Below are 24074 nucleotides of genomic sequence, written 5' to 3'. Positions count from 1 at the left end.
GACAGTCTGTAAATAATCTAGTGTGGACCAGACAAATTCAGTGATTGACCAGACAATTCAGTGATTGACATCATGGGCACCGATCTACGCAATCGTGATACAATTGGCATGGCTGCAATATCGTTAAAAGCGGCGTAAAACCTCACTCACTCATTCAGTGTAATAATGGTCATCATTGTCTGGTGATACAATTTAGTTTACAGGTAAAGAGAGCGGACTTTGAATTATCTTAATCAAACTTGCTGGGACTGCAAATTGGCCCTAGTCTAGGCCCCCTTACAAAACGTTGAAACGGGTGATTTATCGACATCGACCGACTATTTTGCCCATGCAGCGATTTTGATCATCGCGAGCATTGCAGGACATGTGGTTTTATAACTGCTTACTTTCAATTAATATTTAATACAGCATGTGCTGTTCTCAATTGTTTTCATATGTCAAGACGTCGTGTTCGTGTTGTCAAACATGATTATGTAAGAGAGTTATGTTCGATAAGAATTTCTTTCTTTGAAGATTGAACTACACCCTTATGTGATAAGAAATTCCGAAGATATAAGCAGGCTTAAGATTAAAGAGTCACCACACAGTACGTTTAGCGGTAAATAACAAGCCAAAACCTCTTCTGTGATAAATACCATCTTAACCCAAGCTGAAGTGATAGCTAGCGGCAAGAAATTCTCCGGTAATTCGTTGCAAATGCGCTGTGTTCAAGAGAGCCACAATTTACAGCGAGCACCTGTAACCCGTCGTCCCCACGGCATAATAGACTCGTCCTAACTAAGGTAGGTTCGCTGTTCCCGTCCGCGATCATTTGTGTATTGAGTCGATCCACAAGTTGTACCGTTCGTGTCTCCGTTATATAAACGTGGAGGTGGTAATCTTCAAAATACGCAATTAACGTCGCGTGGGATTCCGAAAAGTTTGGATTATATCTGAAAGACATTCGGAATAGACTTGCGTTGTCTCATCTGTCAAGGAGTTTGAATTGTCGCCTCGACTTTCACAGGTAAGTGTCATCAGCTTGCCGTATAGGTAGACTCGACCTTCTGTTGAGTGAAATCTACCTGTGTCGATTTCACGATATATACAAGTGCTGATGAAGGACAAAATGTGACTTTTTGATAAATTGTTTTAGTTTTATGTTTAATAATGTCGATGTTACCTGCGTCAATTTCTAGTGAAGTTTTGGAGTACTTTGTGAACCTGTTCAAATATTGTTTGACGGTGTGACATAAATAACTTGACACACATTCCACATAATACTTGCTATCATCACACACGAGGCAGGATGGTCCCCTCGTCAGCTATTCATAACATGTTTTCGTAAAACACCGCCTTTAACAAATAGTCAACCCGGCGCATAACAACATGATTGTTTAAACCGGAATATTTTAATAATTCATGAAATCCTCAATCGTTGACAGGAAATGTGCACTTTTTAGTAAAAGTGGTTTAATTGATAATCGTATGTATAAACAAAATCCAAGTAAGCTTGATATATTTCATCTAATTCTTTTGTGTATATTAAGATTCAAATTTCAAATCTTTTGTATTTTTATTTAACAAAGTTTTTTAATGAATATTAATGTATGACTTTTGACTTTTGAACTTTAAACTATTACTTCATGGCAGAATTAAAAGCCCATGCTATTGACAGCATGTCAATATGACAAGCAGCCCATATAGTTGCCCAACTCACAATGAATGTTCATGTTTATTCATTGCATGCATGGCTGCATATTTAACAATGTAGCCCCAAAACCTGGTTGGGTTCGTTGGAACAGTCTATCCAGTGTACTGGCTTCTTTTTGAATGCAATTTGAAGACTGAATTGATAAATACTGTCATCATAGATTTGATAATAGCTAGTTTCGTAAATTTCGAAATAACTTAGGTTTGGAGAGACAACTTTCTATAATGGATTCTGTGGGCAAATCAGCCAAGATGCATGGGGCAAGATTTAAAAATACATGTACTAAATTATTAGAGTTAGATATGTTGGAGAAAATATTGATATAAGAATTCCATTAAATTCAAGATATCACTAACAAAATATCTGTTTACCATAGAGCCACTGGATTTGATGTCCTGAAGAAAAAACCCCCCAAAACTCAGAATTTTAAGTTATAACGAAACCCCTGACAATAGGAGTTTGTAATAAGCACATCTTCCTTGGAAGAGTGTTTTTTTTGGAATTCTTAAAAAATATATTATTTATGATATTAATGTGATATGATCTCCACATTATGATTGCAAAATGACAGTAGTTTTTAAATACATGAGTTCTTGTGATCAGTAGTTTAATGGTGTGAAAAAATATATTTCTATCTACCAGGTTAATTAGAGGTTCTGTTTGAAGAAAACCACATATATTGCTAATTTACCAATTACTTCAATAGGTGGAATGTTAACAAAGAAATAAAATTGCAGATCACTTTGTAAGAAGAAAATTGAAAAAAGTTGGTTTAATTGAAAAATAGGTTTTGTGGTGTAATTTCTTGTTTAAGAAGTTAATCCAAGAATTGCTCTCCTGCTGGTTTTGAAAATTGCATTTTTAAGTCAGGTGACTGTCATCTACAACAGTTTCTGAAAGAAAGTGGAACCAGAAAAATATTGTCTTTATCAAAATGTTCTTAACGAATGGCAGTACTTATTAACATGTCTGACAAATTTTGTAAGCCATTAATGTATTTACATAAATTGCATTACAAATGTTTGATAGAAATTTGAGTACTCACGGTATTTCACATGTTCTAAACACTGGGGGGTACTGACAGTATTTCACATGATATTGTAATGTGCATAAATACACTATAAACACTTAATGCTATATCAATTTGGATCTTTAATCATAAGGATAAGTCATTGTTACACAGACAGTGTTTACAAACCCTCTTACACATGTACTCTTGGAGTTTCAGGATATTTTATCTGCTACCCTTTCAGTATTGAATTTGGGCAAGATTTAAAAGATTTGATGTTATTTTACTAAGGCTCCTGTCCACACCAATTTTATTTAAAATCTATACCAAACCAGAGATAATTTCCAACTTTATATTCCTGTGAGGTGATCAAGCATGTTAATTGCAAAATTGCATTGAAATTAGCAAATCAGTGTTACTGACAGGCCGATGTCTAAATTCAACAAACCAATAAAAACAGAACAATATGGGCCTTAACGAGAGAGGCCAGTTCACAAACCCTGCCAGGAGGAAAGCCTCGGGCCATGTGTCCACGACACTTGTTAATAGCGCAACTGACAATGATTGCGAGTAATTACGACCTTGCCAATTTCCTGTCATTATCAATAGAAGGATGCAAATCTCTGCCAGACACATCAAACAACAGTACCTGTCACTTACACCTGTCCAGTTACCTGTAATTAACATTGGGATTGTTCACACCTGAAGACAGTCTGGCCACTGGTCAAGCTTCTGTTCACCTGTACAGAGTAATTAAATCATGTATATTACATAACAGGGCTGTAAGTGTACATAGCCCGGATGGGTGATTGCAAGGAATGGGGGGTGGGGGGGCTGTTTATTTCAACACCTGCTACTGTGGGATGCTGGTGTGGGCGGTGTGATGTAATAGTTGTTCAAGTAGACTGTATCCTTGCTGTTGTTTAGACAGCAGGAGAGTGTGAAAAGGTGTAGTGGGTTTATTTGAAGTAAATATTTATGTATTCTACTTCAGGGCTTCTTGATAAGGACCAAGTGATTCTTGAGTTGCAAGTAGCATGCCCAGTGTATCAAATTTAGCCATTAAGGAAGAAGGTATTATTGTATACTTAAATGATGTCTTTGAAAGGCATTTAGAAGTGATACATATACATATACATATATATGCTCTCTGCCTCATGGCATTCATTCACCTGATGAAGGAGTAAGCATATACTCCGAAACGTTGTGTTCCTCATAAGAAAGAAGTTGACATCCATATATTTTCTTCCTTATACATATATCATTTCAAATTTTCTTTTTAAAATACCCAGTGATACATTCTGTACCACACAGGGATTCGATTAACTCTTGGACTTTTCAGAATGATTTTTTAAAAGACTAATTAGATAACAAAAAACTATTTTTTTTAAACCAATCTCTCGTTTTAATAAAATGATTTGAAATATGTAGGATATACAGAAATGTCTTGTCATATCAATGTTTTTTTGTAAGGTAATAAGATACCTGATGCAATTCCTATCTTTTAAATTGGATTTGGAAGGAACTCCCTTTTTATTCCATATTGAAATCCCAGGTGTGTGTTTGAATTGGGTTTTGAAGCCAATTTGTTATGAGTTCCATCACAAGTTCATTTCTTCAGCTCTTTGTCCCTTTGTCATATTTAGAATCATCTTTCATATTTGCAGAAGCCCGATCTACCATTGTAATAAATTGTTTTCTATGCAAATGGTTCAACAGGGGTTTCGAATAGCTGTTTGGTTGCTCTCAACACTTCTACTGGAGGGTAGGAGGGAGACAATAAATGGCAACAAATTGTAGTTTGGGGGACCATTCAGGTCTCTACCTATGTAAATGGAGACGGAGTCACGACCTTAGCCGCCCTTGGAAAATGTCATCGCTGACAGGGAATTCTGGGGGATGGAGCGTGCACTAATTCTTTTGGCCATTCAAACCTTTAGCCCTCTAAACAGCAAGGGTGAAAAAATATTGAGCTATTGTTTACCCTGGTGATCAGAAACGTGAAAGAATGCCTTAGGCCTTGAAAATTGTTGTTGAAAATCTGAGAGCTTTGTTGTTCAATTGTGCTTTTAAAGTGGTGCGTTTGGCTTTGTGCGCTTATAGTTGCATACGTAGATAGAGCAGATTAAGTAGGCTGGGGAGGTACTTACTGGATGGATTATGTAAATACTGATTGGTTTGTAGTGAAAGATCGAGGTTAATGCTTTGTTTAAGTGTGAGAGGGTTTTTAACATTGGGAGAGCTCTCACGGGGGATGTGTTGAGTTGTGGTGTTAACAGGTTGTAGATTATGTGCAATCTGTGTAGAATCTGAATGTCTGTATGTGCTAGCATGCAATACTTTCATATTCAGGGATACTGTGTAACCTGTTTTATCTGGACTGAACATTTACAGTTGTTTGGATTAACAGGTGTCATGGATATATTCAGGAATGTTTATTATAAGCACAGATGAACCTATGAAATAAGGTGTATTTCTTAGCCACATGTTGCAAAAATACATATTTTCTAAATGTTTTTATTTCAAAATTACATATTATGACAAAGATAAATTAACATTGCTATCATGCAAATTAGTAAATATAGAAAGAAAATTATTTGAATTAATAAATGATTAAATTTAAGCAATGTCTTATTTTTCAGTATTCTACTTATTAAAAATGACATAGGGTATGCAATTTGAAAAGATAAAAAGGTTTTAAAGATTTTGAAATGTAAATATTAAACAATAGTTAGAACAAAATAAAAATTGAAAGGTAAATGGTACGTGAAATGACAATTTTGACAGAACATCTAATTTTGTTGAATTATTTTAACAGCAGGACTTCTGACAGGCTCTTGTTCATGATGATTTATTCCAAAATGCACTAAATTGACGAATAATTTTGTGATGCATTGACCTCGGGGACCAAAATGGAGTATATTTAATTGGTTAAGTGCCAGTTGGTATGTTTGATCTATAACACACACTGTGTCCTTCCGACATGGACTCAGCTCTATATCCGGCCTCTGTATCACATCACAAAGGCATCTGTTACACATATCATCCACATCAATGATTGACAGCCTATGAAATTGATTTGCATCAATTTCGCTTTTCCTCATGAGTTGCTTAAGATGTGATGACATTTAAGGAGAGGTGAGTTACTGTTATTCTCTTTGTAAAGAGAGATTTCACTAGAGGTTTTTCTGTAAAGCATTCAAGACATTTGAACACATGCTTCATAAAGAACAATGTATCATATTCAAAGAGTTGGCAAATGACATGGCTTTTGTTTGAATGCAATATATATTGCTCTTCATATGTGAAATCAATATTTTCCAAGGTAAATTTATTTTAAAATCCTTTGTAAGAAGGCTGATGTAATTCTTATGATGATATAAAGCCTTTTTAATGTTACAGGGCTTCTCTTGAACACAAGTCATTTTTGCATCATTGTTGATTGAAATGGCACCATCGTTGTTTAAAAACAATTTTTCAGCTCTGGTAAAGATAGGAAACTTCACAAGGCACAATCTGGTTCTAAGTTGCATACATTTGAAATTTCCAATTCTCAAAGTAGCAGTAGTGATGTGATTGTTAGGAAGGTTTAAGACCAAATGGGTTCGGAACTTCATGAGTTCTACAACTAGCTCCAACCAGGTAAATACAACACCTTCTTCCAACTCTCACAAGACAGAATAGATTAAACTTTTTTTTGTGTTCGAGAGAGGCAATGGGGATTGAGTGGTCAGTAGCTGCAGTGGAGACTGATGGTGACCATTGGCCTACTGTGAGTGGTGTGAGCCTGCCTCCATCGTCTAGCGGTAGAGCATCCGCCCGGAGAGTGGAAGGTCCGGGGTTCAATCCCCAGCTGTGTCATACCAAAAGACATTAAAACATTTTACTTGGTGTTACCCTGTCTATCGCTAGGAATCAAGGGGCTAAAACAAGGACTGGTCAGCTTGGAGTCAGTATACTGTGTGGGGTAGTCATGTTAAACTGCAGCATGGTATCTCAATACAAGCAGACACACACACACGTGCATCCACGTCGCTATAAAAGTTCATTTGGAGTAAAAGGCATAATACAATCAAACACCGTTGTATCGAAGTTGAAGGGACCTGTGTAAATACCCTGTGTCATCCAAGGTTCAACACAACTAAAAATGCTGAATAAAAAAGGAATATGCAGGGATCAAGATTTTACTTCGAGACCACTATACGTTCAACATATCAACACAAGTTATATGAATGATCACTGAAAATCAGTGAAGACACCAGGTGTTTGCAAATACCTGTTCAAAGCCACGCTATTCCCCACTCACTTACGTCAGGTTTAGAGGGGGTATTCGTCTGAACATATTCGTCTGATAAACCATGCACTGTAAGTCTGTTTTTTCCAGCCTCCTGGCTTTTGACAATATCTAGAATACTTCTCAGGTTTTGAATGATAAATGCTAAATGTCCATATCGTCTGTAGTGTTTTGTTTCAATCAGATTAGATGTCTGAGGCTTCAGGGTATAAACACAAAGGTCTAATCAATCTCATATAAAATCAGATGACTTACGTTTTGAATTTTTACATAGACCAAACAATGAATGATTTCATGTTTTCCATCTCTCATGCATCTAGTACTATACATAGTGTAAGCTGTCTATAAATAAACCAAAACATAATTCTAAAAACATGATAATGAAAATTTTCAAGTTTGCAATAAATCAATTATAAAATTGTCATATGATCTAAATAAATCACCCGACATTGGACATTATGTTGATGAATTGACTGATTGACCGATTGACGTATGTCTATTAATCGCTCAGTGGATAAGAAAACACAAGTACCAAAAAATATTTTGCAGTGTTTGGGTTTTGTTATTTTAATTTATTATAGTTTATTTAAAAAATACAAACAGAATATATATTTTCAAACTGTGAAGGTAATATTTGCGGTATTGAACAGCTTGCTTCAGACTGGTAATTACCTGTTGTAGTGCTAAACAATGGGCTTGCCCTGCAACATATTGCAATTTGTCGATAGCAATAACCCTATTGTCTTTCATCGAGTGTTTATTGTCTTTATCTTTGTGCAAAGTCAATCAGCCGCAGAATTAATGTTATATAATAGTGGCTCAAATATGCACTTTGCATGCATGAGAGATTTATGAAAAAGTTATGACAAGTTATTGAGTTCAGTAGTCAATATTTTATTAGCTGTACCACTTCGGACTTGTGAATGACGCTGCCCCAGCTGTGTGTTTGTGTACAACTACCTCCAAGCATGCGTTTGCAGGTCAAATTGAATTGGCTGCATCAATAGTTTTTTATTGTAAATTTCTTTGAAATCCTTGGAGCAAGTATTGGTTGTTGAATGGGTTGTCAGTGCAGAGTAATATGAACGTAGTGGAAATTTGTATTGAAACATATTTTTTGGCATGTGTAAAAAGGCGTGGAAAGGCGTCGTTACTTTGTGGACATGGCATCCAACATCAGATCAGAAGGGCCGTCACTTGAATCCAAGTACACGACTCAGGTATCTTATGGCCACTAAACACACATGGCATATCATACGTGACATAGCTTCTTATGTCACTCACTCACTCACTCACTCACTCACTCACTCACCCAAGCACTCCTCTCCACTCCACTCCACTCCACTCCTCTCACTCACTCACTCACTCACTCACTCACTCACTCACTCACTCACTCACTCACTCACTCACCCACCCCACCCCACTCACTCACTCACTCACTCACTCACTCCGCTCACTCACTCACCCACTCACCCCACTCACTCACTCACTCACTCACTCACTCGCTGGATGAAGTGTGTTAGTACAAGTACAAGTACAATTAATGTACCATGTCATACATTCTCCCATTAGTCATCTGACTGGAACAATTGAGTTCAGTGTCCATGGCATTTGGTTTAATGGACATGTCAAAATATTTGACAATGATTATTTGTCATTTTACTCTAGCACGTGCAAATGTGTTGTCTCAACATCTAAATGCTTGTTTTTGAGTTCTAACTGTACTTGTGTAAATAAACACTGTAATATGGTATTTGCATTGGATACCAGAGTGTATCAAATAAACAAACATTTAAATTTAATAATAGTTAGATTTTTGTATGATGTTTTTTAATATTCAAGGCTTATTCATTTAAACTTACAGAACTAGAGGTGAAAATATTCCTAGAATAAAAGTAGAATATGAATACATATGGCAATATAAGCTGTGATATATGATACACATTGTTATACACCATAAATAATAATAATAAACATGGTATGGTATGTTTTAAGTGAACAGGGATCTTTCTAGGTATTGTGTATGTCTATGACATGGCCCTTGAACATATATTCTATCATTACTGGATTCTAATATGACTGGAATAATGCTGATGTGACGTTAAATTTGAACTCACTTGCTATATTCCATCAGCAGGTGTGTAGCATGATACAGCTTTTAAGCATATTATACACCATTTAGCCTAAGGCACTGCAATTCACATTACACTGTTCAGAGTTCTGTCCCTTGGCCATGCCAGGATCCTATGAGTAAGCCATTCTTTGTGTCTGTAATCCATATTTACTAAGTAATGCAACAAAACAGTGTCAATATCAATTCACTCACTCAAACCACAATTTTTTTTAAGAATTGGAAGGAAAACATGGCTAGACAGAACTAACTGATAATGGAATAGCTATCTCTGAGTCCACAGTCATCCTTTGATTACAAACTACATTCACGCGTCTCTTCCATTAGTCAATGTGCTTTCTCACCGCCTTTTTCCAATATCTCTGATCAGGTCAATAAAAATGCTGATACGGAGACCTGTTTTTATCTTCCATCTGTGTCTCCTCATAATACTGAATAGACATGGAGCCCCATCATCCTTGAGGACACGGTACTAGACTCACATTTAGTGCCAGAAATAAAGTTTTGGAACTTAAAAATATATATCTACAAAATAAGAAATAAATTTCAAAAGGTGCCCAGAACAATGTTTAGTTTCAGGCAAATCTACACTTGCCAAATCTTTATAGGCTTGAGCTGGATTCATATTTCCAGAGCTCCAGATAAGCTTAGGTGTTGTGGGTATTTTACCCATGCATTTTAAAATCATTGGGTATCAGTAATTCTATCTGGGTATTCAAATGTCTGTTACCCACTAGTTTTTACACATGTGGGTATTTAAGTTAAATATTTAAAAACACTATTCATCTAGTCCCTGCAAACTGGTGTCATGTGGGTTTGAGAGCTTTATAGGACTTATAATTTCCAAATAAGTTGCTGATTTGCCAATCGAATATGCAGGGTTACTTCACAATATTTTGAATATACGCACAAGTTTTATTTTTGTAGCGTATCTGTAATGTTCGTTGCGTATCTGTAATGTTCGTTGCGTATTTGATACGCTTGGATATTGTTTTACTGTGTATTTCTGCATTTCTGATGCATATTTTACCCAGATACGCAGCTTATCTGGAACTCTGTATTTCAATATATTCTCTATTGTCTGGGAGACAGAATATCATGGTACATGCAGCCCACTGTATAACACGCCCCGCTCCGGGATGTCGTACTAACCCACCCACCCCCCAGGGGACATCGGGCAGCCAGGGGATCAGGAAATGCATGCTAGAAGGCAGGGCATACATATCTGAAATAGCATCTAGCCGTTGAGCAAAACTGACACAATGCATGAAATTGTGTGTCCACCTTGGACAAATAAATCATTATTTTACATGTAAGCAGTGTTCTTGAATGTTATTGAATCAGATTGGTTGCCACGTCTAATTAACGCAGTCCACTCACTGGACATGGATTGTTTGACCATCAGCTTCTGACCATATGGACTATGTCCATTTCAGTGCTTTCTAACATGGATTAGGGTAGTGTTAGCACTGCAGTATCAATTTACTTATTAATTCAAGGCAAATTTGCTGTAACTTGAGAACGGTAAGTAGAAGTTTAAGCTCGTTAATTTGCTGTCTACAAGCAGAGGAGAGGCATTTTGGATGAACTTATAGCAGTCATAGATGACTGACCTTGGAAGTTTCAGAAAACAGAAGACTGATAATGACTGGTTTAATGACTAAATGATTGCTCTGCTCTGCTGGACAGACAGGTAGGATTGTGGATAGTGTGCTCACTTGCCATACAGGAGAATTTAGTTGCCCATAAGGAGTTTGTATATCCAGAACTGATACTCCTGTTATTATATAACAGCAGTATTCAATTGCAGTGCAACAATCAATCAACCAATCGATGTATCACATCAACTCCAGTCCCAGTGGTAATACCTAATGACATGACGAAATATCAAAGTTGACACTGATACCATGAAACCATCTTGATTGATGTAATAAATCAATAAATTATTGATAATCAACATAGGAAGTAAACGAGAAGTAATCTATTTCAATTTTTTTCCCAAATTCACCTGGTTTGTCATAACATGTCCATTACATTATCGCCAATTATTATCAGACTACTAACCCTTTATTCACGAAGAGCTTCCTTGTCTATGGAACCACTGACCTATACAATTCCGTGATGGAACCTAGGAAATCGTGCACATACATATCGACATCAAGTTGACATCTGCTTTGTGGGAAGCTGGGGTGACACTTTAAGATTCTGTTTTATTGATTTCGACTGACCGAAGCCAAAAGCAACAGGAAATACAACAAGAATAGTTAAGATTTTTGGGGGGAGCCTGTCTTCTAGATTCTTATGTCTTGAAGGGATCAGAAAAAATGGAACGACAGAATTGTAACAAATAGAGTTGACTTTTTATGCAACAACTGATAAAATGCATGATTATGTATTAATGCATATAATAGTAGAACTAGTAAGCCCCTGCTCTTCAAGCAAATTACTGGTAAACATGATTTTGGCCCAATAACTAAAGTAACGAAAATATTTTGTCCAAAACAACTATACATTTGTTTTTTTTATTATCATACAAACTCACAAAGTATCAAAATCAGCCGAAAGCCATCGCCAGATTCACCACTTTCTAGTTTGATGCAACCCAAAAATCTTGGGGGCTGCTAACAGATTATCATGCTGTTCACTAAAACATAACTCGCTTTCCAATAAAAAGACTTGTATTGAATTTTTTATGTTACATTTGTGTGCTCTTAATGCAGGTGTGTCCTCATAGTATCCTGTGTAATTATATTTTTAATAACTTCTTGGTGGTGCATGAACAATGGCTGATGACTCTACTCCTTCATAAGACCCACTTGAGTTTGCGGTCTGCTTGTGTTTGAAGTACACGTCAAAGTTTGCCAGCTGAAGACCGGCGAAGTACTCGCTAAGATCACCAAGGTTACTCACGTTTGTACAAGAGTCCTTACTTTCCTGCTAAAACAATGAGAAATGAGACAGATGACATCGTCAGGGTATTTCTCACGTTGCTATGTTACTTCCCCTTGTAAGAACACATTGCGAAAATTTATGACGTTCTTTGTTGACCTTGGATACGCGGAGAATGATAAATGTCGCTAATTTTGCGGGTTTTTCGAGAGGAAGGGCAAACCTACACAAGAGCTTCACCATGATTGGGGCAATAAAGAGGAAATTAATTGCTTAATTGTTTGCGGGTGATGTTTATGAATTATTTTGGTCGTGTGTAACTTCGTGATAAGGTTTTGTTAAGTGTTGAGTTTTTCCAGATAAATTTTGTGATCTATTTCATTAAAAGTTTCATGTTTGTCATTTGGTATTGCTTTTAGATAACCTGAACATTGTCTGGTGGATGCCATGTGACACAGCATATGGTGAATTAACACTTGATGTTATCTATTTCATAAACAATAAACAGACACTTGAAGCACTAAATTAGGAATAAATCACTATAGTACTAATTGACACGGAACATGTTTCCCTCACGACCTTTTCACCACAATGGCCACTGTAATATGATTTTGAATTTTCGTAATTATTTCGTTCGTTGAAGGATAAAATTTGCATGGCATGACTCCAGGCTGACCAATAAAGTGACCGCAACCGAGACAGACGACCATAAAGCCATGCACAGAAATCGCCCTAATTGTTCGTTCATTATCAGGCCCCTAAAAGCTAAGTCCCCCAATCCCCCGTTGACCCTTGCCCTCCATTCATGAGAGTGGCCTGCGTGGCTGGATGGCCAGGGGTCAGTAAGGGCTCTGAGTGACCAGTGGAGGTCTTTGTGTGGACTAGGAGGTAATCATCTCATCAGCTCCTGGATTACGTCTCAAGTGATGTCTGTTTCTCACCTGTCAATCAGAAGAGTATGGCGTAATTAGCAGTGAGATTGAGTTGGAATTTGGCACAAGTTGCTGTGTTCCTTCCTGTCCCAGGTGTCTCGGGATACTGTTATTCTGCCGTCTCCACGTTGTGGCCAAATCTTCAACTGGTAAGAGTAATCTGTTCTGCCCTTGTTGTGGTTAAATATACTGTTCAAAAGAAGTTGAACACCTGATTCTTACATATTACTTATAATAGTTAATTTGTCACACCATGACTTCTAGACTAACATTTAGTCTCTGAAATCTTATATTACACAATATCCTCCTTAACTCTAAAATAAAAAATATTTCCCTATGCTGATAGAGTTAGCTTGATCTGGCTAGACTTGCTTTTGTATGCGTTTCTAGATTTATTTTTTTCATAAAATAAATATATGCCACAGTCATGGTGCAGGACTACATGACTTCTTCTGTGTAGTAAAGATCAAGAAGAGGGAACTTCAGAATATGTTGTTATTTTTGTGCTCTGAAATTTACAGTAAACAATGTCTATTATTAGAAATGATACGAAATAAGATGACAATATTTGTTTGTCAATAAAGTCTTCCATGTGATGGCTTGAGATATCATGTTTGTTTTTATATAATTTTTTATATGGACTTAATGAAAACTTTTGATATGAACTTAATGAGAACTGCTACTCAATTTTTTTATTAAGAGTCTATTTCTGAATCCCTCTGAATCCTATTAAAGCATTTTTAACCATTAAAAAGAAATAATTTTGAAGAACAAGAGTTCTGTATCCGATTTTATTTTTGAATTGGGCACAAAGTTGAGCCTGAATTTAACAAGTTAATCAACCTCTTTGTGCATTGCATTCAAGCACCAGACAGATATATACCTGACTACCTGCAAGTCTGGCACATTAATGAAGGCAAAGAAGGCGAGCGCTACCTGAAATTGACTCGGGTCCGGCATGAGGTATCGACACCACCTGTGCACATGCTTGTGAATAGACTCAGTCTGAGAGGTAGCTATTACAGGCGACTTGATCACTTTATTGTAGGCTTGGGGCCATTAAAATTACTGACATTGGATACAGGCAGTCTGCTTCTTTGTTAAAACCCTTAAAATTATCTGTGAAAGGTTTTTAATCATTGGGGCTGTTGCCTTGAAATATGAGACGGGGGCTTTTTGGTTGCAAAATTACTCTGAAAAACAAATAATAGCAGTCTTTAAGAAATGTCAGTTCAAAGGTTTACTCCTGAATGAATTATTTATGAAATAAGTAAACAATACATCTGTATACTATTGAATTATTAATTGTAGTTTGATGCTTATGTTTGTAGCTTGTATTTTGTTGCTATATTTGTTTCAATGAGCTAAACGTTTACATCACATCGACAATATTGCTGCTTATGAATAGCAGTTATATTTTGTTTAGAGTGATTTGGTCATCCAGTAGTTTCATTAAGTTATTTATTGTTTGGAATTAATGAATAATATATGTATTATTTTCATATCAATAGGCATCAATATATGTAAGTTCATGTTATGTTAACAAAAGAAATTGAGTGTGTGTGCTTTGAACTAGTTTTATGAAGTATTGTTGCGACTTAATTTTGTGTTTTATCCCCTTGTTTTTGACTGTAAACAATGCACAAGTTTGACGAACATTTTGCAACAGGAAAATATGTTTAACACATAACTGAAAACTGACCCAGATGTGACAATAGAGACGGACAGGTGCTATTGACAATGATGAACCTGACCTACATCTGCTATAAGCAAACATTGTCTGGAAAACACAAGTACTCAGTTTTCCTGTCTCTATCATTGGATTATTGTTTATCTTGCATATTTATTTTTAGAAAGGTTAACAAAGTTTGATATTCTCCCTCCATGCCTTTCACCCCCCCTGGCTTACTCTTGACCCCCCTCCCATTTTCTTACCCCCCACCCTTGACAACACACCTTTGTCCCGCCTACGCAGGTGTGACTAAGAACCTAAGTTGGCTACCAGCAAGACAAGCATGGCGCTGTTTGATTAGAACTTGAGTCAACATGGTGTTGAATGTGGACGTTGTGTGACTCACTGCGATAACGCTAGAACTTACTATCCTAATGTCCAGCTGGTCAGTGTTGTGGGCAGTATGGAGCCTCTTGTTCACTTATTATTGGTAAACTGATGTCAATAACCTTGTTATAAATATTCATTGCTTGTAAGGAGTGTGTTGATAATGTTTGGAAACTTGATAGATTGTCATGGTAACTAATGGTTTGTTTGCTTGGGGCCTGATGTCAACAGGATATTATTAAGATAAGGTAGCTGTAGGGATACTTTCCTTCTTTTATCTGATCTATAAAAGAATATAGTTTGGGGGACAGCTTCTTGTATCAGCTGTTCATCAAGCATGATAACTTTGGCTTATAAGATGTAATGGGGACAATACCTGTGTAACAGTGTTTAGTTTGGGGTGACGTTTTTGAAGAGCCTTCTTGTAATGCCATCTTTTATGATGCCATTGGATTGGTTTTAAGACACGTTCAAAAGTATTCCAGCTATATCATGGCTTCATTTAGAAGTATATATTCTTATAATATCACTGTGATTTATTCAACCCTTTACAGTTGCATGTAGTGTTGTGAGAAATGCTTTAACAGCATTCTCTAACATATTTTATATTATATACATATCATTCATACTATTTATAATACTAAACCTGCTTTAAAGCTACCATAGATGTGATACAATCTGGCTGATATTTGTGTACACTGCCGTAAGCCAGTCAGCCAGTAGGGGCACGGGTGGCCCAGTCGTCTAAGGCGCCGTGATTCGCTGTGCAGAGTTGCGTCCCTTGGCATGCCAGAAACCTATGATTGTGGGTTCGAATTCCGTTTTGCCCTGATTATGTTTCTAGGTTTGTCAGCACCATACCCGTGCTTGTGGGTTTCACCGAAGTGGTAAACGTCTGAGACCTGCATCACTTCGGGCTTTCCTCCCACATTAAGCTGACACGCCGCGATATGACTGGAATACTGTTAAAAGCGGCGTAAAACCCCAACTCACTCACTCACTCACTCAATCACTCACTCAGCCAGGATTTTCTTTTACATTTGTGTTGTGTCGTCCCCAGTTTTAATAAGACTTATCCCAAACCCAACAAGAATTGTCACAGAACAGGTAACTCAAGTTACAACAAATGATTGCCAGTGGTCCAGATCGGCAGATTATCATGTGACTTCACCCCACTGGTAGTTTTTGCCCTTTCACCCCACTTTAGCATAATGCCAATATACATCTTTGATGTCTGAGTAAGGATTGTTGTTGGAAATGGGGTTAACAGATTTGGAGGATTTGAGGGATGAGTCACATTTGGATTTTTAAAAAAAAAAGTTAGTTCTGTGAAAGGTGTAATCTGAATCAGGATGCAAGTGTTTTCTTAACCAAACTTCTGAAGATACTTCTAGAAAGAACTTCTGAAAAACTTCACCATAGATTATTTGGTGGTTTAGAAACTAGTATTAACTCTCTCTCACTTGTGTTTTCTATGGATGAATATAGTAAAGGAATGAATGCAGATATCCATTTTAATTATTAATAATTTCAAAACATTTCAACCAAAGGCGAGGCAGGTGATACTTTTTTCTATTTTCTTTCTGCGATGGTATCAACCGACTATGGGCAATGTTACTCCCCACAAATAAAAGAAAATTATTAAAACATCATTTTCCTGTCTATTCTGTTTTTTATGCTGCAAAACAAAACTTCTTTTTTTCAGCAAGAATGCTAATACATAGTATATCATCTAGTTATTGCCAAGAATTGTTCTTCAGCAACCCATGCTTGTCGTTAAGAGGCGACTCACAGGATCGGGTGGTTAGACTCGCTGACATGGTTGATGCATGTCGTAGTATTGCAATTGCATAGCTCGATGTTCGTGATGTCAGACCGCCGTCATATAGCTAGAATATTGCTGAGTGCCTCGTTAAACAACAAACAAACAAACAAAATTTCCTGCCAAAATATGTTGAGAGCAAACACTCCCTGACAGTAGTGAATACAAAATATTCAGGAACAGATATGTGTTTTATTTCAACCTATCTGAGCTAATTCATAAACATTAAGACATGTTCCCACAGTTAGACAATCATGACTGCTCAGGATACGAATAAATGTGATTCTGTTTCAACAAGTTAATTGGTACCACTACATTAGGTATCAAATTTCACATTTCAAAGCTTCAAAATGTCACTTAAAACTGTAAGGTTTCAAAACCGCTTTATCAGTAGATAATTTTCCCCATACATATAATGTATCGTCAAAGTTGTCCACGGTTGGCTCCATCACTACGAGTTCCCTGGGTAATCTTACAAATGAGCCGTCTTTGAGTGACAAGTGCAATGTATCACTGACCTTGTTTGACAATGGGATGACATTTTTCACCTGTGAAAGAGGATGTTGTTTTCTTGTCTCAGCGTCGTTTTCAAAATATGCGTCGGCTTTCTAAAGACATCACCATCGCTGAGAATATAGCAGAGATAATTCCCCCAATACAACCTGACCATCTGTTCATTGTTCCGAGATTGAGAGATAGTATGTATGTATAGCATATTTGAGATCAAATTAGATACCAGCTGCTACACTATGACAGATGGCAGTAAGTTATGTCCCAACGTAATGGATGTCACTGAATACATGTTGTGCATTAACAGATATTTCAGATTGAGCTTTGATTTAGTTCTTCCAAAGAGTGAGTGAGTGAGTTGAGTTTAACTCCGCTTTGAACAGTGTTCCATTTATACCATGGCACATCAGCTTAATGTGGGAGGAAAGCCCAAAGTGATGCAGGTCTCAGACATTTACCACTTTGGTGAAACCCATGAGCACTGGTATGCTGCTGACAAACCTAGAACGTAATCGGAAAGAACATGGATTCAAATCCACGAACATAGGTTTCGGGCTGCCCAAGGGAAGGGAATTGCAATGCCTTAGACATCTGGGCTACCCACTTTTAAAGAAGTTGTTGTCAATGAAAGTTTCATGTCTTTATGTTTCTTGAATTTCGAAATGCTAATCAGAGAATATGATACATTAGCTACAAGACAAGCGAGATCTTAACAGAAGTTATTTAAGTAATGTGGCTCAATGGTTTGTGCAGTCAGGATCTGCTAATTTTGGGTTTGAATCTGCCCTGATAATGATCCCTGGTTCATCAGCACCACGCCCTGCTTGTGGGTTTCCACCATGGAGGGAAATACTGTGTCACTTTTGACCTTCTTCCAATATAAATATACCGTGACATCACTGATACCCTGTTATCCCACTCAATAAACCTTAGACTTAAGACTTATATCTTATTGCCCGCCTCTGTGGTCTAGTGGTAGAGCATCTGTAAGCAAGGATTATATCCTACCTAAATATTATGCCGGGGGAAGTTTTACTCTAGAGTATAGTATAGGATAGGATTAAACACATTGGTATGGGTTCAAATTCACCAGGGAGAATCGTCTTGACACTAGGAAATTTCATCCCCGGGATTAAAAATAGGGTAGGATAATATTCACTCTTACACTCCACCTGGAGAGCGGAAGGTCTGGGGTTTGATCCCCGGCCGCGTCATACCAAAAGACATTAAAAGATGGTACTTGTTGTTACCCTGTCTGGTACTTTGCATTAAGGGGCTAAAACAAGGACTAGTCAGTATGTATATTCATGTTAAACTGCAGCTTGGTATCTCAGTGGGCTAGCACTATAAATTGGCATCAGTCCACACTCGTGCAAGCAGCCATACACACACGTGCATGCACATCACTATAAGTTCACTAATCTTGGACACGACGTTAAACCTCACCTCGCCTCACCTGTATTTTATGTACAGATTGCCATGGTTCAGCTGAATATTGCTGACTGCTGTATAGAACCTTGAGTCTGGGCCCAATAACGTCATGAATGCCCCAATGATATTACTGTTATCGTTCTAACTTTTAAATCCCCTCTTCACTCAGGCTTGCTATAGAAAGATAGGTGGTGTATTTGATAAACATTTTTCGGAAGTTGTCTCCAGCTAAAAGCCTGTCTGACCATAATTGCATTTGATTTGAAACCGGACATTCCCCAAGTTAAATTCATGAAAGCTTAACATTTGGGTTTTAGTAGCTTTGCTTTAAGGCTGTACTGAAAGATAAGTCCACGGATGTTTAGTAATTCTTTCTTTCTAATAGGCAAGTCTAGATATGTGGACACTCCAGTCTCTTATAGGGACAACCTGTTCATATAATTTACATAATCTAGAAACTATGATTTAAACAAATAATTATTGCCTTAGAAACTTGTGCAAGTCTAAGGTTTTAGATATTACTCAGGAAGTTGAAATAACAAAAAAGACTGATTGATGTTTGCACAATAAGAATATGCTTCTTTTCCTTTACTCACTGTACTTAAAGACCTCGTTCATTTATACATGCCAGTATTTTCCCCTGCGTCCAGCTTGAATTTTAAAAAGTGCAGAGTGGCTCTGATTACTACAGCAAACAGCTTTCTTTAAATATTGATCTTTTCAGGCTGGTTATGCTGTGAAGAAACAAAATCAAATCAGCTGTAATGACAAATGTCTTTCAAATGTCTTTCATTTAATGAATAATCTATTAAGATATATATTGTAACTCCCCTTCCATGTAATTTGTCTCCATTCAACTTTTTCCCCAAAATGTATTTCCTAGATTGGAAATTCCAACATTCTTTGAAACCTTGCCAAATAAAACTGTAAATTTTGTTGGAATTGGTTGTTGAAAAAAGGAGGTGTTTTTGCTTCAAAGATGTGATAAGTGGAGTATCCAGACATGGCCGGGCCAAATATCGAATGTAAAACTCCTCTAATAGGAACATCTTCCCTTTGAAGTAGAATTCTGTCCAGAAATTGAGAAAAACCTTTCATGCCATTGCTCTTGATGCAATCGAAGGCAGCTCGTACTTCCTCCAAGCAGAATCACACATCAAGACGTTCGTTATCACATTCATGAGGCGTGTGATACGATCTTTTGGGTCATGTTTGCAAAACGATTCATTAAGATCGGAAACGATCGGTCTAAAAATGGACCCTGGATTAATCAAACCATTTGTTTTGTAAACGTATAAATTTCATTGAGAACTGTATGAGTGACCATTGACTGGACATTGAAGTGACCGATGGTCTTACATGGGTCTGACTAATGTCGAGTGTAATAGCTTGTGTTACGACTTCGGATGGGGGACGTGTGTGCCAATTATTAAATTGATGCATTTGAGTCGTGAGCTAACATCGTTGTCAGGAACATCATATTGATTTGTTCTTGCAGGGTGTTCAGCTAACAATGGATATGACCTTCGGAACCGAGATTTTGGTGGTAATAAAATTAGATTTGGGGGAATGCTAATGCTGTGTAGTCTTCATGATTTTGTGACCTTTTGGGGGGATTTATTTTGTTTCATTATAACAAACTAAGGACCTGTTTGACTTGATCATATTTTATATCAGTAAAATGAAATAATATTTTTAGTCGGAAGTGCTGTTAATGCGCTAATCAAGTCATGGCTGGAATCGGTAAGCTTCATCCAAGCAGTGTTATAAGGAGAGAACTTTGCTTTTTAGGTAGTGTTTTAGTATGAAATGAAATTTTTAACATTTGACATTTGGGGACATAAGCTCTTTGTTCGCTTTCTTAAAAATCAGGCAAAGAAGATTCTTGTTAATAATCTGCAAAAGAGCTGATTTATTACATTTGAAACTCAATCCAAAGTGTCGTCTTTTTTTTGTAAAAGATGTTAATGTCTTTGCTTTGATTTTGCTGTTGTAAATTCTGAAATTCTATTATGAAAATCAATTTCAAAGTAAACCAAGCCGATTTCAAAGATCTTGAAAGACAAATATCACTCTTCTGTCAAATTTCAATTAGAAAGACCCGATTCTTTTCATTCTGTAAGAAGATTCATATTGCGACATGCATTATGCCACAGCTTTGTTGTTGCCATGTCTTCCTCCTCCATGCTAATCAGACATTTTCTCTCGGCAATTAGGCGCCTCAAAATATCAATAGCTGTATTCTCAATGATGGGATGATCGTCTTATGTGATCAGATTCCCTGGTCATCCTGACCATTCGATGTGATTAAGTCAGCGCAGAGCTAATTGTGTCACGATGTCCAGAGTGACCAGAGGTCAGATTTGTCCGTGACTGATGTTATAAGACAGGTGATGCGATTGGTCGAGATTGATGACTCTGGCATGTCATTCTGACCTCAAACGTTTGAAATTGACATGATATTCGTCATGAGAAAGAAATGGAGGTAAGACATGGAATGGATTTCTTTGTCGGGTTTGGTGAATGTGAATGATTTTTTATCAGTTTTCAGTGGAGTTAATAGAGGTTTGATAAAATCAAAATATATTTCTGTATGTTTTAATTAAGGAGTTGTAACAATATGATGGATGTATATATGACGAAGGAATATTTAGTATGAAACAGAGTGTAAAGTACTATTTCCTGATATCAACAAGAGTTTTTTAACTGTTGTTAGTTGGAATCCCGGGTGGGACTCAACCACCAGAATCAACTAGAATGTGTACTTTACTACCTCATGGGTAAAATGTGTGAAGCCCATTTCTGGTGTCCCCCGCCGTGATATTGCTGGAATATTGCTAATAGCTCACTGACACTGTACTTTACTACGACATGGGTAAAATGTGTGAAGCCCATTTCTGGTGTCCCCCGCCGTGATATTGCTCGAATATTGCTAAAAGCGGCGTAAAACCATACTCACTGACACTGTACTTTACTACGAAAGTGTTTTCCCAAATAAAACATTTGTTTCATTTTTAGTTTAGTTGACTTAAGTGAACAAAACACATTTGTTTTACTTAGATCTAGATACTTAGACCTTTGATGATGGAATAAATATTTTACATGTGTTATTTTCTTTCAGACGTAATTCTAAATATCGTTTTCAGTTTCGACAGCCAGTTAATGCACTTTCGTGTCACTGGATTGTCTGGTCTATCACATGATTGTCTTGTCAAAACTTGATGGTTTACAGGCCTTCATCGTATCGCAGGAGTACTACTGTGCGATGTCAGAAAACAAACAAACACTTACTTTTTGATGCAAATTGTGTGAATGGCGGGTGCTAGTTGTAGGGCAGGACATGCTTACCCTTTTTGCGAACACCTGGTGTCATCACTAATTTTTGGTGATCCTTTCATAACATTTTCACCAATATTTTGTCTGTTTTGGCAGACAATCAAAACTGATTATTCTCTGGCGTTCGCGTTTTATACAATGATTCCTCGACATAATGCTCCTCGATGTACCGCTACTCTGGATGCCGGAGGAAAACCGTGGCTCCCAAAAATGCATGAAACTGATATTTAATTCCCAGTCAAAGTACATGTGTGTATTTGTAAAAGAATTACGTTCATGGTATGAGGCTGCATGTGATCGTAACCATTCTGCCTTTTGTTCCGGTTGTGAAAAACATATTGTACACAAACCTGGCATTATTCTCACATAAAATGTATATCATTCTAGCAGATCTTTGTTTCTACCTAGCTCCTTCCTCCCTGGTTTGTTTGTAAGCCTACTGAGTCACTGACAACAAAAACATTATGCACTACGCTATGCACATGTCACTTTCACGAAGGGTAGTTGTTTTGTTGTACGTCACTGTCACATTCTGCAGTCCTTGCGTAGGCTGGCCACCACTGCTTGTCTAATCGGATTTGGAGTATCTCAAACCAACGTCCTAGTGCTAATTGTGTTATGCCCCAGCCAAGTCACAGCTTTGACTGCTTAGCTGGAAAGTTACCACAGTAGTGAAATTTACCTGCATTGTTGTCAGTGAGCTATTCTACCAGGTGAACGAATTCATGTTTCACAGTAAGGGAAATTAATGAGTTGTGTTTAGGCTGAATCAATATGAAATGTGACTTGAGAGTCTTCTTAAGTATTTAGTAAACTTAACCAGGAGTTATATTGTTATGAACAACGACTTCTTTATTGTACAGGGGCAGTCGGGTAGCCTAGTGGTTGAAGCGTTCGCTTGTCATGAAGAAGATCTGGGTTCGATTCCCGTCATGGGTACTATGTGTGAAGCCCATTTCTGGTATCCCCCGCCTTGATATTGATGGAATATTGCTAAAGTGGCGTAAAACCATACGCACTCACTCACTCACGTTATTGTACATACTAGGGCTGTCCAAATTTACTACCTGGGTACCCAACCCCCTATTACCCGACCCTACCCGGGTACCCACTGCAGGTTTCAAGAGATGGGAATTGTTTTACCGCAGCCCTGGCCACAGTTATTTAGATACATGTATTAAACATGATCGTACGTACACTGAAGTTGACTGAAGCTTTATCTTACTCAAACATAAACAAGTCAAAAGGAATGTGTGCATTGTCAGAAAGAAATGCAAACATTAGCAACTTGTAGTGTAACTACTAAGCCATAGTGAGATTTTGTCATTAGACAATATATCATGTGACTAACCACAGGTCCGGGTAGTCCTGTGGGTACCCGGGTCCGAGTCAGGACCCACCCGATCCGAGTACCCGAGTTACCTGTCCCAGCCCCAGTACATACACAATGTTCAGGGCTACTTCTCGTTCTTCATCAGGTGAATATTAATATTTTCCTCGTACATTTCCTGATATATCATGACGAGACAGAAATATTGTCAAAGTCGTGTTACATGACAAGTGGTCAATGACTCACCTAATACCGAGCACCATGTTATATCAAATTTCACACTAAGAAAAAAATATGACCCACTGATCCATTTCCACAAAAGTAGATCGCATTGAGTGTACTTATATTATAAGTTCCATTCCATATTCCATTCTTGTATGGTGTCAGTGTTTAACAATCAAGTAAGCCTATGCCCAAATTTGGAAAAATTAGCAAGCGAAATGTGTATACTGGTGTGGGCAATGAGTTGACATTTACAAGCTATTGACCTCACTGATAATAGACTGATGTAGATATCGCACATCCTGAAATGAATCACGACCCTGTTGTATGTCGCTATATATACACCTGAATGCTGGGTTTCTAATCTGTGACTCCTACCCTGCTAATTGCAATGTACAAGGCGGAGGTTTGTGGTT

General features: G+C 37.3%; 1 protein-coding gene across 5 annotated transcripts in view; it reads left to right on the top strand.

Annotated features, from left to right (window-relative positions):
• Positions 1-798: 798 nt before the first annotated feature.
• LOC139480427 (adhesion G protein-coupled receptor L3-like) overlaps positions 799-24074 on the top strand; it is an 81662-nt gene continuing 58386 nt past the window's right edge. For 4 of the 5 annotated variants that reach the window (XM_071263498.1, XM_071263497.1, XM_071263494.1 and 1 more), the window contains exon 1: positions 799-1006. The gene's annotated coding sequence lies outside the window, so the exon portion shown is untranslated. Of the gene's footprint in view, positions 1007-21231; positions 21256-24074 lie in introns of those variants that run through there. The other variant, XM_071263495.1, reaches the window with a different exon arrangement.

The sequence above is a fragment of the Haliotis cracherodii genome, unplaced genomic scaffold (assembly GCF_022045235.1).
Source record: "Haliotis cracherodii isolate W230 unplaced genomic scaffold, xgHalCrac1.p SCAF_4, whole genome shotgun sequence".
NCBI lineage: Eukaryota > Metazoa > Mollusca > Gastropoda > Lepetellida > Haliotidae > Haliotis > Haliotis cracherodii.
This window is presented reverse-complemented; position numbering and strand designations above follow the sequence as displayed.